This window comes from Procambarus clarkii, chromosome 46 (genome assembly GCF_040958095.1).
Source record: "Procambarus clarkii isolate CNS0578487 chromosome 46, FALCON_Pclarkii_2.0, whole genome shotgun sequence".
NCBI classification, from domain to species: domain Eukaryota; kingdom Metazoa; phylum Arthropoda; class Malacostraca; order Decapoda; family Cambaridae; genus Procambarus; species Procambarus clarkii.
This window is the reverse complement of record NC_091195.1, coordinates 6,059,563-6,076,190: the sequence shown is the minus strand read 5'-3', so window position 1 is coordinate 6,076,190 and position 16,628 is coordinate 6,059,563. Positions and strand designations below refer to the sequence as shown.

General features: G+C 48.2%; 1 protein-coding gene across 1 annotated transcript in view; it reads right to left on the bottom strand.

Annotated features, from left to right (window-relative positions):
• Positions 1 to 15,932: 15,932 nt before the first annotated feature.
• The window catches only part of LOC138350626 (uncharacterized), a 163,840-nt gene continuing 163,144 nt past the window's right edge, over positions 15,933 to 16,628 (bottom strand). The window contains exon 4 of the transcript XR_011222164.1: positions 15,933 to 16,603. The gene's annotated coding sequence lies outside the window, so the exon portion shown is untranslated. The remainder of the gene's footprint in view (positions 16,604 to 16,628) is intronic.

The window sequence follows — 16,628 nt, the reverse complement described above, 5'->3', positions numbered from 1 at the left end:
GGAAACAAGCCCTGAAAGCACTTGGATCTAACCAGCATCAACATCCATCTCCCACTAACAACACAAATGCTGCACATCAACTTCCTTTCAGTCAGCGCACCCATCATACCTCTGTGTCCTACTCCAGTGCAGCTCAAAACCATCCTAATATTCCTTACCTACGTCCCATCACTACTTTTCCCCTCTCTTCACCACCCCATACACCAACATCCATCACTCTTTACCCTCTCCCTCCTCCACCCCATACACCAACATCCATCACTGCTTACCCTCACCCATCACCCCCCCATACACCTACATCCATCACTGCTTACCCTCACCCTCCACCACCCCATACACCAACATCCCATCACTGCTTACCCTCTCCCTCCACCACCCCATACACCAACATCCCATCACTGCTTACCCTCACTCTCCACCACCCCATACACCAACATCCATCACTCTTTATCCTCACCCTTCACCACCCCATACACCAACATCCCATCACTGCTTACCCTCACCCTTCACCACCCGCATACACCAACATCCCATCACTGCTTACCCTCACCCTTCACCACCCCATACACCAACATCTCATCACTGCTTACCCTTACCCTCCACCACCCCATACACCAACATCCCATCACTGCTTACCCTCACTCTCCACCACCCCATACACCAACATCCCATCACTGCTTACCCTCACCCTCCTCCACCCCATACACCAACATCCCATCACTGCTTACCCTCACCCTTCACCCCCCCCATACACCAACATCCCATCACTGCTTACCCTCACCCTTCACCACCCCATACACCAACATCCCATCACTGCTTACCCTCTTCCTTCACCACCCCATACACCAACATCCCATCACTGCTTACCCTCACTCTCCACCACCCCATACAACATCCCATCACTGCTTACCCTCACCCTCCTCCACCCCATACACCAACATCCCATCACTGCTTACCCTCTCCCTCAACCACCCCATACACCAACATCTTCACTGATTGCTTTGAAATTATCACACAACGTTCCTTTCGCATCCGAGCGGGTTTATATATACATACTATATAGATGTCACGTCTGTGACGGGACAAAAACATACTTTTTTAAAAAACTGCGTTTTTCATGTGAGGGAAATCATCGAAACCTCTTTACCGATTCCTTTGATATTTTGACACAAAGTTGCATTCGAATAGGCGCGCGTTTTTGTATACCTACTATATTCATGCTTCACCTATGACAGGAAAAAAACATTTTTTTTTTTTAAACAGCGCATCTGTTGCATATAAGAGCAACACATGCTGTAATCTCCAAAAGTTCTTCCCAGATTGCTTTGAAATTTTGACACAACGTTCCATTCGAATACATGAGTGTTTTTATATACCTACTATATAGATACCACACTTGTGATAGGTAAAAGCATTTTTTGGGGGGTTAAGAGCGCCACCTGTTGCTCATAATAGCAACAGAGGCTATACTAAATATGTTACGATTCCATTTCAATGTTTTCGACTGCATTGATAAATAGAATTTTCATAGATTTCGATTTATTTTCATTTTGATTTAATTATTTTCTGTGACATTGCGTTGGAATTCAGCTGTGTTGTTTCCATACCATTCATTCCATAAGTATAAGTATAAATGCCACACCTGTCACAGGTAAAACCATTCTTTTTTTAAGAAACAGCGCCATCTGTTGCACGTAAGAACAACACCCGCTATACTATATATGTTACTATTCAATTTCAATGTTTCCAATTGCATTGACAAATTGAAATTTCATAGAATTCCATGTATTTTAATTTTGATTTAATTATTTTGTGTGACATTGCGTTGGAATTGAGCTGTATCGGACGAGAGAGTGGGGAATGGTGGGGAGGATGAGGGGACGGGAGTGGGGGATTTTGGGGAGGACGAGGGGACAGGGGAGGGGGTAATGGTGGGGAATACGAGGGGACGGGGTGAGTTGGGAATGGTGGGGACGAGGGGACAGGGGAATGAAGAATGGTGCGGAGGACAAGAGGAAAGGGGAGTGAGGGATGGTTGGGAGGATGAGGGAGGGGGGAATGGAAAGGAGGATGAGGGGATGGGGGAGAGGGGATGGTGGGGAGGACTGGGAGACAGGGGAAGGTTGCTGTGCTCAGCAATGCACATGCGTTGCAGAGCCACAGTAACGCGTGGCCGGGTACAGCTAGTTATAATAATAATAATAATAATAATAATAATAATAATAATAATAATAATAATAATAATAATAATATTAATATTAATAATAATAATAATAATAATAATAATAGTTTATTTTAGGAAAAGTCCATACATACAAAATGAGTTACAAGCAGAATGTTTGATATCTAGATAGAGCTACTATATAATATGCCTAGAGTGGTAAGAACTCTATACATGTAAGATGTAAAGCCATAATAAGCACAGTGTTTCTGAGAACTCTGCCATGTTCCATTGCCATGGAAACATCCGTGTATTTGTTGAAAATGTTCCAATGTATCTTGAACACCAGAAGCTCTCTGTCATCCATGTTCCACCTTCACTCATAGGGGCTCCCCCAGTATTTGTACCATGGAACACTCCTCACTTTTCCCATATCATTCAGCAGGTACATCTTCCATAGTTCCCCTGCCTACGCCGAGGGTTCTCTGCACACCACAGAAAACGTTTTTACAACAGGCAATGCTCACCCAGGACTATACTACTTGAGATCACCAGTTCTATCTACACCTGCTGCTCCTGTCCACCCCCCTTTACCACCTCATCATATACTGAAATCGATAAAAACACGCCTCTTATGCCATTCAACCTAGATACATTTCCACCCCAATCACCCTTACACCTCAGCCAACCCTTTTCCTTAAAAGATCCCAGAGGTCACAATCATCATCAACCTCTTTACCCCATTCTGAGTGGTCCTTCACCTCATCCCTCTCATGAGCACCTGCATCCCTCTCATGAGCACCAGCATCCCTCTCATGAGCACCTGCATCCCTCCCATGAGCACCAGCATCCCTCTCATGAGCACCTGCATCCCTCCCATGAGCACCCGCATCCCTCTCATGTGCACCTGCATCCCTCCTATGAGCACCTGCATCCCTCTCATGAGCACCTGCATCCCTCTCATGAGCACCTGCATCCCTCTCATGAGCACCTCCATCCCTCCCATGAGCACCAGCATCCCTCTCATGAGCACCTGCATCCCTCCCATGAGCACCCGCATCCCTCTCATGTGCACCTGCATCCCTCCTATGAGCACCTGCATCCCTCTCATGAGCACCTGCATCCCTCCCATGAGCACCTGCATCCCTCTCATGAGCACCTGCATCCCTCCCATGAGCACCTGCATGCCTCTCATGAGCACCTGCATCCCTTCCATGAGCACCTGCATCCCTTTCTTGTGCACCAGCATCCCTCCCATGAGCAACTGCATCCCTCCCATAAGCACCTGCATCCCTCTCATGAGCACCTGCATCCCTCCCATGAGCACCTGCATCCCTTTCTTGTGCACCTGCATCCCTCTCATGAGCACCTGCATCCCTCCCATGAGCACCTGCATCCCTTTCTTGTGCACCTGCATCCCTCTCATGAGCACCTGCATCCCTCCCATGAGCGCCTGCATCCCTCCCATGAGCACCTGCATCCCTCTTATGAGCACCTGCACCCCTCCCATGAGCACCTGCATCCCTCCCATGAGCACCTGCATCCCTTTCATGAGCACCTGCATCCCTCTCATGAGCACCTGCATCCCTCCCATAAGCACCTGCATCCCTCTCATGTGCACCTGCATCCCTCCTATGAGCACCTGCATCCCTCTCATGAGCACCTGCATCCCTCCCATGAGCACCTGCATGCCTCTCATGAGCACCTGCATCCCTTCCATGAGCACCTGCATCCCTTTCTTGTGCACCTGCATCCCTCCCATGAGCACCTGCATCCCTCCCATGAGCACCTGCATCCTTCCCATGAGCACCTGCATCCCTCCCATGAGCACCTGCATTCCTCCCATGAGCACCTGCATCCCTCTTATGAGCACCTGCATCCCTCTCATGAGCACCTGCATCCCTCCCATGAGCACCTGCATCCCTCTCATGTGCACCTGCATCCCTCCTATGAGCACCTGCATCCCTCCCATGAGCACCCGCATCCCTCTCATGTGCACCTGCATCCCTCCTATGAGCACCTGCATCCCTTCCATGAGCACCTGCATCCCTCTCATGTGCACCAGCATCCCACCTATGAGCACCTGCATCCCTCTCATGAGCACCTGCATCCCTCTCATGCGCACCTGCATCCCTCCTATGAGCACCTGCATCCCTCCCATGAGCACCTGCATCCCTCTTACGTGCACCAGCATCTCTCCTATGAGTACCTGCATCCCTCTCATGAGCACCTGCATCCCTCCCATGAGCACCTGCATCCCTCTCATGAGCACCTGCATCCCTCCCATGAGCACCTCCATCCCTCTCATGTGCACCTGCATCCCTCCTATGAGCACCTGCATCCCTCTCATGAGCACCTGCATCCCTCCCATGAGCACCTGCATCCCTCTCATGAGCACCTGCATCCCTCCCATGAGCACCTGCATGCCTCTCATGAGCACCTGTATCCCTTCCATGAGCACCTGCATCCCTTTCTTGTGCACCTGCATCCCTCTCATGAGCACCTGCATCCCTCCCATGAGCACCTGCATCCCTCTCATTAGCACCTGCATCCCTCCCATGAGCACCTGCATGCCTCTCATGAGCACCTGCATCCCTTCCATGAGCACCTGCATCCCTTTCTTGTGCACCTGCATCCCTCCCATGAGCACCTGCATCCCTCTTATGAGCACATGCATCCCTCTCATGAGCACCTGCATCCCTCCCATGGGCACCTGCATCCCTCTCATGTGCACCTGCATCCCTCCTATGAGCACCTGCATCCCTCTCATGAGCACTTGCATCCCTCCCATGAGCACCTGCATCCCTCTCATGAGCACCTGCATCCCTCCCATGAGCACCTGCATCCCTCTCATGAGCACCTGCATCCCTCTCATGAGCACTTGCATCCCTTTCTTGTGCACCTGCATCCCTCTCATGAGCACCTGCATCCCTTTCATGTGCACCTGCATCCCTCTTATGAGCACCTGCATCCCTCCCATGAGCACCTGCATCCCTCCCATGAGCACCTGCATCCCTTTCATGAGCACCTACATCCCTCTCATGAGCACCTGCAACCCTCCCATAAGCACCTGCATCCCTCTCATGTGCACCTGCATCCCTCCTATGAGCACCTGCATCCCTCTCATGAGCACCTGCATCCCTCCCATGAGCACCTGCATGCCTCTCATGAGCACCTGCATCCCTTCCATGAGCACCTGCATCCCTTTCTTGTGCACCTGCATCCCTCCCATGAGCACCTGCATCCCTCCCATGAGCACCTGCATCCCTCCCATGAGCACCTGCATCCCTCTCATGAGCACCTGCATCCCTCTCATGAGCACTTGCATCCCTTTCTTGTGCACCTGCATCCCTCTCATGAGCACCTGCACCCCTTTCTTGTGCACCTGCATCCCTCTTATGAGCACCTGCATCCCTCCCATGAGCACCTGCATCCCTCCCATGAGCACCTGCATCCCTTTCATGAGCACCTACATCCCTCTCATGAGCACCTGCAACCCTCCCATAAGCACCTGCATCCCTCTCATGTGCACCTGCATCCCTCCTATGAGCACCTGCATCCCTCTCATGAGCACCTGCATCCCTCCCATGAGCACCTGCATGCCTCTCATGAGCACCTGCATCCCTTCCATGAGCACCTGCATCCCTTTCTTGTGCACCTGCATCCCTCCCATGAGCACCTGCATCCCTCCCATGAGCACCTGCATCCCTCCCATGAGCACCTGCATCCCTTTCATGAGCCCCTGCATCCCTCTCATGAGCACCTGCAACCCTCCCATAAGCACCTGCATCCCTCTCATGTGCACCTGCATCCCTCCTGTGAGCACCTGCATCCCTCTCATGAGCACCTGCATCCCTCCCATGAGCACCTGCTTGCCTCTCATAAGCACCTGCATCCCTTCCATGAGCACCTGCATCCCTTTCTTGTGCACCTGCATCCCTCCCATGAGCACCTGCATCCCTCCCATGAGCACCTGCATCCCTCCCATGAGCACCTGCATCCCTCCCATGAGCACCTGCATCCCTCCCATGAGCACCTGCATCCCTTTCATGAGCACCTGCATCCCTTTCATGAGCACCTGCATCCCTCTCATTAGCACCTGCATCCCTACCATAAGCACCTGCATCCATCTCATGTGCACCTGCATCCCTCCTATGAGCACCTGCATCCCTCTCATGAGCACCTGCATCCCTCTTATGAGCACCTGCATCCCTCCCATGAGCACCTGCATCCCTCTTATGAGCACCTGCATCCCTCCCATGAGCACCTGCATCCCTTTCATGAGCACCTGCATCCCTTTCATGAGCACCTGCATCCCTCTCATTAGCACCTGCATCCCTACCATAAGCACCTGCATCCATCTCATGTGCACCTGCATCCCTCCTATGAGCACCTGCATCCCTCTCATGAGCACCTGCATCCCTCCCATGAGCACCTGCATCCCTTTCATGAGCACCTGCATCCCTCTCATGAGCACCTGCATCCCTACCATAAGCACCTGCATCCATCTCATGTGCACCTGCATCCCTCCTATGAGCACCTGCATCCCTCTCATGAGCACCTGCATCCCTCCCATGAGCACCTGCATGCCTCTCATGAGCACCTGCATCCCTTCCATGAGCACCTGCATGCCTCTCATGAGCACCTGCATCCCTTCCATGAGCACCTGCATCCCTTTCTTGTGCACCTGCATCCCTCCCATGAGCACCTGCATCCCTCTTATGAGCACCTGCATCCCTCTCATGAGCACCTGCATCCCTCCCATGAGCACCTGCATCCCTCTTATGAGCACCTGCGTGCCTCTCAGGAGCACCTGCATCCCTTTTATGAGCACCTGCATCCCTCCCATGAGCACCTGCATCCCTCTCATGAGCACTTGCATCCCTCCCATGAACACCTGCATCCCTCTCATGAGCACCTGCATCCCTCCTATGAGCACCTGCATCCCTCTCATGAGCACCTGCATCCCTCTCATGAGCACCTGCATCCCTCTCATGAGAACATTCATCCCTCCCATGAGCACCTGCATCCCTCCCATGAGCACCTGCATCCCTTTCATGAGCACCTGCATCCCTCCCATGAGCACCTGCATCCCTCCCATGAGCACCTGCATCACTCTCATGAGCACCTGCATCCCTCTCATGAGCACCTGCATCCCTCTCATGAGTACCTGCATCCCTCCCATGAGCACCTGCATCCCTCCCATGAGCACCTGCATCCCTCACATGTGCACCTGCATCCCTCCCATGAGCACCTGCATCACTCCCATGAGCACCTGCATCCCTCTCATGTGAACCTGTATCCCTCCTACGAGCACCTGCATCCCTCTCATGAGCACCTGCATCCCTCCCATGAGCACCTGCATCCCTCTCATAAGCACCTGCATCCCTCCCATGAGCACCTGCATCACTCTCATGAGCACCTGCATCCCTCTCATGTGCACCTGTATCCCTCCTATGAGCACCTGTATCCCTCTCATGAGCACCTGCATCCCTCCCATGAGCACCTGCATCACTCTCATGTGCACCTGCATCCCTCCCATGAGCACCTGCATCACTCTCATGAGCACCTGCATCCCTCTCATGAGCACCTGCATCCCTCCCATGAGCACCTGCATCCCTCTCATGTGCACCTGCATCCCTCCTATGAGCACCTGCATCCCTCTCATGAGAACCTGCATCCCTCCCATGAGCACCTGCATCCCTCTCATGAGCACCTGCATCCCTCCCATAAGCACATGCATCCCTCTCATGAGCACCTGCATCCCTCTCATGAGCACCTGCATTCCTCCCATGAGCACCTGCATCCCTCTCATGTGCACCTGCATCCCTAACATGAGCACCTGCATCCCTCCCATGAGCACCTGCATCCCTCCCATGAGCACCTGCATCCCTTTCATGAGCACCTGCATCCCTCCCATGAGCACCTGCATCCCTCTCATGTGCACCTGCATCCCTCCCATGAGCACCTGCATCACTCTCATGAGCACCTGCATCCCTCTCATGAGCACCTGCATCCCTCTCATGAGCACCTGCATCCTTCCCATGAGCACCTCATCCCTCTCATGAGCACCTGCATCCCTACTATGAGCTCCTGCATCTCTCCCATGAGCACCTGCATCCCTCCCATGAGCACCTGCATCCCTCCCATGAGCACCTGCATCCCTCTCATGTGCACCAGCATCCCTTCTATGAGCACCTGCATCCCTCTCATGAGCACCTGCATCCCTCCTATGAGCACCTGCATCCCTCCCATGAGCACCTGCATCCCTCCTATGAGCACCTGCATCCCTCTCATGAGCACCTGCATCCCTCCTATGAGCACCTGCATCCCTCCCATGAGCACCTGCATCCCTCTCATGTGCACCAGCATCCCTCCTATGAGCACCTGCTTCCCTCTCATGAGCACCTGCATCCCTCCCATGAGCACCTGTATCCCTCTCATGAGCACCTGCATCTCTCTCATGAGCACCTGCATCTCTCTCATGAGCACCTGCACCCCTTGTTACGCAAGCCCCTTGGGAATCTCTGCCAGCAGACTTTAAGATTATGGTTATTGAAGGAAAAAGAACCAGACAAATCCTCATCTGCTACGTAACATTGCACAGATGCATATAGAAGCAAACATGGCATCCGACAGCTTCATATACTTCACAGTTGGATCAGTAGACCAACAGGGACAAGAAACCGGAGCTGCAGTTAAAGCAGGAAACTCTGTAAATAGTTGGAGGCTCTCAAATGGGTGTTCGACTTTACAAACAGAGATGCTAGCTATTCAAAAGGCTTTGGAACATGCTCTTGCTCAACACCGACAACATGTTATCATACATACAGATTCGAGAACCGCCATTGAAACCTTGCAACAAGAACACATATGTGATAACATACATCTGATCACAAATGTCATATCATTAATGCAAACATTCAAACGACAAGGCCGACGGGTACTTATCAACTGGGTACCAAGTCATGTGGGAATAATAGGAAATGACATTGCAGACGAAGCTGCAACACTTGCAACTAAGAGAAGAAATGTAGACAGTTACATACCACAGAGTCTATCACAGATTAAGAAAGTAATTTGAAACAGAGCAATGCAAAAGATGTACAGTGACCAACACACAGCAGTTGCAACGTCAGGATCTGCGGGATGGTACAAGAATTCAACCAACTACGAACCACTTAGTTTGATAAAAGGGAGCAGTAGAGCAACAGAAGTGCACTTACATCGCATCAGGCTTGGATACCCATGTGCATGGGAAATAGGCTTACAGGTTCCGAAAGATGAGAGGAAATGTCAGCACTGTGGAGAAATGCCCGACAGACCTCTGGAACATTATCTAACACAGTGCACAGTTACAAACCCATTAAGATTTCAACTTAGATTCAACAGAGCAGAAGAAGTTGTTAAACACATATGACAAAATCTTACTGAAGCGACCATACGAGTCATAAATACTCATACTCCGCCCAAGTAAAACAGAAACAAGCAACACTTAGTGGGCCAGCCAGAGGCTTAGGGCCCGCCCAGTGGGCCAGCCAGAGGCTTAGGGCCCGCGCAGGAATATCCCTGCAAAAAAAAAAAAAAAACTGCATCCCTCCCATGAGCGCCAGCAACCCTCACATGAGCACCTGCATCCCTCTCATGAGCACCTGCATCCCTCTCATGAGCACCTGCATCCCTCTCATGAGAACATTCATCCCTCCCATGAGCACCTGCATCCCTCTCAGGAGCACCTGCATCCCTCTCATGAGCACCTGCATCCCTCTCATGAGCACCTGCATCCCTCTCATGTGCACCTGCATCCCTCTCATGTGCACCTGCATCTCTCTCATGAGCACCTGCATCCCTCTCATGTGTACCTGCATCCCTCTCATGAGCACCTGCATCACTCTCATGAGCACCTGCATCCCTCTCATGAGCACTTGCATCGCTCTCGTGAGCACCAGCATCCCTCTCGTGAGCACCTGCATCCCTCTCACGAGCACCTACACTCTTAGAGTTCCTCCAGAGTGTCACAACTCCCCCCCCCCCCCTCCCCCGGGGTTCACCTGGTCGGCCACGGGTAGCCTTTACGTATATTTTATAATGTTTGTTTAAGATTTACAAATTGCTATATCAAAACCTTCTGTTCCTCCTGCAACTCTTCCTATGCCTTGTGGCCGTCAGTCTGTACCTTAATTATTGCGTCACTATTCACACTGAGTATTTCCTCAACAATCTCTTCAATAGATTCTTCTTTATTCACAGAACTTGAATCCTCATTATTTTCATCAGCTGTTTCATTATCTTTCTTATCAATCGCTTCAGCATTATTATGGAAGTTACTTCTAAGTATCGGGAGTTTATCGTTGTAAGTGTTGCAGTCAAAGTGAAGGAGGCACTTTCCCTCGGTGTCCTCGTTGGTGTATGTCTCACACAAGGTGACCATTGGTGTATGTCTCACACAAGGTGACCGTTGGTGTATGTCTCACACAAGGCGACCGTTGGTGTATGTCTCACACAAGGAGACCGTTGTTGTATGTCTCACACAAGGTGACCGTTGTTGTATGTCTCACACAAGGTGACCGTTGTTGTATGTCTCACACAAGGTGACAGTTGGTGTATGTCTCACACAAGGCCACCGTTGGTGTATGTCTCACACAAGGTGACCGTTGTTGTATGTCTCACACAAGGTGACCGTTGTTGTATGTCTCACACAAGGTGACCGTTGTTGTATGTCTCACACAAGGCCACCGTTGGTGTATGTCTCACACAAGGTGACCGTTGGTGTATGTCTCACACAAGGTGACCGTTGTTGTATGTCTCACACAAGGTGACCGTTGGTGTATGTCTCACACAAGGTGACCGTTGCTGTATGTCTCACACAAGGTGACCGTTGGTGTATGTCTCACACAAGGTGACCGTTGGTGTAAGTCTCACACAAGGTGACCGTTGGTGCATGTCTCACACAAGATGACCGTTGGTGTATGTCTCACACAAAGCCACCGTTGGTGTATGTCTCACACAAAGCCACCGTTGGTGTATGTCTCACACAAGGTGACCGTTGGTGTAAGTCTCACACAAGGTGACCGTTGGTGTATGTCTCACACAAGGTGACCGTTGATGTATGTCTCACACAAGGTGACCGTTGATGTATGTCTCACACAAGGTGACCATTGGTGTATGTCTCACACAAGGCGACCGTTGGTGTATGTCTCACACAAGGTGACCGATGGTGTATGTCTCACACAAGGTGACCGTTGGTGTATGTCTCACACAAGGCGACCGTTGATGTATGTCTCACACAAGGTGACCGTTGGTGTATGTCTCACACAAGGTGACCGTTGCTGTATGTCTCACACAAGGTGACCGTTGGTGTATGTCTCACACAAGGCGACCGTTGGTGTATGTCTCACACAAGGTGACCGTTGCTGTATGTCTCACACAAGGTGACCGTTGGTGTATGTCTCACACAAGATGACCGTTGGTGTATGTCTCACACAAGGCGACCGTTGGTGTATGTCTCACACAAGGTGACCGTTGGTGTATGTCTCACACAAGGTGACCGTTGGTGTATGTCTCACACAAGGTGACCGTTGCTGTATGTCTCACACAAGGTGACCGTTGGTGTATGTCTCACACAAGGTGACCGTTGGTGTAAGTCTCACACAAGGTGACCGTTGGTGCATGTCTCACACAAGATGACCGTTGGTGTATGTCTCACACAAAGCCACCGTTGGTGTATGTCTCACACAAAGCCACCGTTGGTGTATGTCTCACACAAGGTGACCGTTGGTGTATGTCTCACACAAGGTGACCGTTGGTGTATGTCTCACACAAGGGGACCGTTGGTGTATGTCTCACACAAGGTGACCGTTGGTGTATGGCTCACATAAGGTGACGGTTAGTGTATGTCTCACACAAGGGGACCGTTGGTGTATGTCTCACACAAGGTTACCGTTGGTGTATGTCTCACACAAGGTGACCGTTGGTGTATGTCTCACACAAGGGGACCGTTGGTGTATGTCTCACACAAGGTGACCGTTGGTGTATGTCTCACACAAGATGACCGTTGGTGTATGTCTCACACAAAGCCACCGTTGGTGTTTGTCTCACACAAGGCCACCGTTGGTGTATGTCTCACACAAGGTGACCGTTGGTGTATGTCTCACACAAGGTGACCGTTGGTGTATGTCTCACACAAGGGGACCGTTGGTGTATGTCTCACACAAGGTGACCGTTGGTGTATGGCTCACACAAGGTGACGGTTAGTGTATGTCTTACACAAGGGGACCGTTGGTGTATGTCTCACACAAGGTTACCGTTGGTGTATGTCTCACACAAGGTGACCGTTGGTGTATGTCTCACACAAGGGGACCGTTGGTGTATGTCTCACACAAGGCCACCGTTGGTGTATGTCTCACATAAGGGGACCGTTGGTGTATGTCTCACACAAGGTGACCGTTGGTGTATGTCTCACACAAGGGGACCGTTGGTGTATGTCTCACACAAGGCCACCGTTGGTGTATGTCTCACTAGAATGGATAACACTATGATTAAAACAAAGAAAGCAAAGTGTCGTTCTAAACGGAAATAACTCTAACTGGAGAAATGTGATGAGTGGAGTACCGCAAGGTTCCATTTTGGGCCAACCATTTTTGTCATATACATCACTGACATAAAATAGAATATTACAAAGCATATCAATAAAATTGTAGATGACGCTAAGATTTATGGTAAAGTAGGGAGTGAACATTATATTGAAGCCTTACAAAGCGATCTTCATGAACTCCACAAGTGTCAGAAGATTGGCAGATGCTCTTTAATATCGAAAAATGCCAAGACCTTGCATGTGGGGCATAACATTGCACATCACAACTATCAAATCAAAAATATTACCATGCAGGAGGTTGATGAAGAAGGACCTTGGAGTCAGAATTCACAAATCAGTAAAAGTTGCTCAACAAGTGGAAGTTGCAGTAAAACAAGCCAACCATGTCCTAGGAATAGTCAGACGTAACTTTGATATCAGGGAAAATAGAGTAGCTATTCAACAGTATAAATCTCTGGTGCTTGTATTATTGTGTCCAAACATGGAGACCTCAGCTTCAGAGAGGCACATCTGCTTAAGAAAAAGTTCAACACCAGGCGAGAAAAATCATTCATGAACTAAGTTGGCTCCCATACGAGTAATAGTTGAGAGTTTACAGATCTAACAACACTGCAAACCAGACATGACAAGGCTGATCTCATCGAAACTTAAAATATTGAAGAATTTGTTGATCCAGACCACTTCTTTAGAAGGTCAAATGTAATATAAACAAGTAGCAACGGTTTTAAGCTTAACAAGACACAATTTAGGACAGAAGAAAGGTGATGTTTTTATTATAAACCCATGGAACCGCCTACCCGCCGATTAAATATTAACACGTTGGACTGGACGGTGTGAGAATAGCTTGAGCTGCTTCAACTCTTTCGTGTGTAATTTATACCTCAATAAATTTATTTTAATTTCAAAACAAGAAATACATTTTGAAATAAAATGAATTCAATTTTAAAACATTAGTGACCAAATATAAACAGATCTAACAGAGAACTGAAGGAAGGTCAGATTCCGTCTCGTGTCCTGTATACAGCTCTGCTGTATAGTGTAGAATACTTATCTCTGAGAGTATTACATGTAATACAGGCCCAGAGGAATCTTCCATGACGTTCCTTACTCTCGCGTAACTTTATTATTTCATCCCAAAACTCATAAAACTTGTTTCTTTAAAGGCAATCAGAAATCCTTTGATTGTATAATATTTGTTTTGTCTTTAATCCTGTTAATAGTATGATGGTTAGAGCACTAGTTCTTGGTCTGGTCTGGGACAGGCAGCCATCTCTGGGACACCCAGCATCTTGCCTCAGGGTATCCCAGCCATCTCTGGGGCACCCAGCATCTTGCCTCTGGGACAGGCAGCCATCTCTGGGGCACCCAGCATCTTGCGACAGAGTATCCCAGCCATCTCTGGGACACCCAGCATCTTGCCACAGGGTATCCCAGCCATCTCTGGGGCACCCAGCATCTTGCCACAGAGTATCCCAGCCATCTCTGGGGCACCCAGCATCTTGCCACAGGGTATCCCAGCCATCTCTGGGGCACCCAGCATCTTTCCACAGGGTATCCCAATGATAGATATAATTTGGAATTCTTTAACGTGACAATTCCAACCAAGCATTCTTCTTCTATTTGTTTTTTAGAAGGATTCTTTCTCCCCTTCCTTAACTAACTCTGATATGACAGATGGAAAATGAGTAATTGAAACTGCTTTGATAGATATTACACTGAAGATTTGTGTTGACAGTTGCAATAATTGATAAATGCATATTATTAAGTTTTCTGTTAAACAGACACTTTAAGCTTTTCCATGTCAGCAATAGTGACTTTCTCCCAGTTTAAGTGTTTTAAGGTTGGTTACTGTTCTCACTCTCAGCAGCAACAGTTGCCAACACTGTCAACAACAACACTATACCTCACAGTACAGTGAGGTATAGTGAAAGTGACTATGACAGGAAAATGTCAGGACAGGTTGTCACAATCACTGAGTCTTATACCCTCAGATGTGACCAGTTAGGTCATCATCAATGAGAAAATTATCAAAATGAGACTTTGGTCTCCAGTCATTCAAAGGAAAGCCAAAGTAATATTAAACTGAGCATAGACAGTATTGACCAGCATATGCAAATCTTTTGTTAAATTTTAAAATTTTAAGTCTTCTTGTAACGATTTTAAGTTTTCTTAATTTATTAGGAAAATGAAATTATTTTTTTGTGCATGGTTTATATACGGTAAACAAGACAGGTCTCAGGCCAGAGTCCTGAGGACCATTGACAACTATGGTAATGTTGCACTTGAGTGTTGTATCAACATGGTTTATATACGGTAAACAAGACAGGTCTCAGGCCAGAGTCCTGAGGACCATTGACAACTATGGTAATGTTGCACTTGAGTGTTGTATCAACATGGTTTATATATACGGTAAACAAGACAGGTCTCAGGCCAGAGTCCTGAGGACCATTGACAACTATGGTAATGTTGCACTTGAGTGTTGTATCAACATGGTTTATATATACGGTAAACAAGACAGGTCTCAGGCCAGAGTCCTGAGGACCATTGACAACGTTTACCACTCGGATTTGTCTTACTCTGTTTCTGTTGAAAAAGTCATATCATACACCACTAGCAAGTTACAAACAATAATACAATGGACTTCAGAGAATGAGCGAAAATAAGTGTTAATGTTTAAACTTATATGTTGCTTTATTTCAGATAATGCATGTACTTACTTTAATACTTGCAGTACTGAACTATAAAAAGCGTAGTACAGTACTACTTACAGTATCAAAGGAGGTGTACAGTTTAGTTCATTTATTATGCACCCCATACCCATCTTGTGGGTGGTAGTGGAAAGGGTTACAGAGGCACATAATGTTCTCAGGGACTGAACCCCACAGTTCATTTAGCTAAGCACGTTACAATCTTGATGAGCTAGTTACAAAATTCAGTATTAGTCGTCACACCAACAATGGGTTCGAGATCGACCTCAAATACAGTTTCTAAATTAAGCAACTGACATATGTAGAGAGCTAGTGTCACAATTGATATGTTTGTCCTGCACACCGCCCCCCATCCAGTGGGCAGCGGTGGATAGGTTACAATCACTCTTAGTTACTACCTACAGTTAGCAAACTGGGGATATTTGGCTAAAATTTCTGGTAGCAGATCATTTTGAATGAAACATTTACACATCTTTAGAACATTTTAATAGAATTGTCTCTGAATTCACGTATCTTTTCGCACTCCATCACATAGTGACGGAGGGTGTGCGAATAATTTTGTTGACACAGTTTACATTTGGTCAGGTCTACATCAGCAGATAATGAGAATTCCTAGAGATACTTACAAACGAGTCTAAGCCGAGCAGTAGTAACATCTAGAAGTCTGCTGATTTTATTGGATGAACCATAGATGTGTGGCTCCTCTTGCATGATAGTATGATGATAGATGGAATTACTGGTGTCGATTTCACTTTGATTCAGATCTACAAGATTTTGTTGAAGTTCTTGGTGTACTATTGCTCTCAGACTTCTCATTGACAATCCAAGGTTATACTCAATTTCTCCTTTAAAGGCAGATTCTTGGTAGTTTCTTTACTAAAGAAATTGTACATTTAAGTGAGCAGAAGGATACTTACTGTATTAAACAACTTGAACAGTATACTGCATACTATATTAAAGTACTTGTACAGTACGCTACTTACTGTAATAAAGAAAGTTCCTAAAAAGGCTAGCTACTGTAGTAGAACAAGTTTACAATCGGATACTGATAATATTAAAGTACATATACAATAAACTGCTTAATGCATTATAGTAAGTTACAGTCGGCAACTTACTGTATTAAGTTGTACATTAAGCAACCTACAATAACACAGGTGTATATATG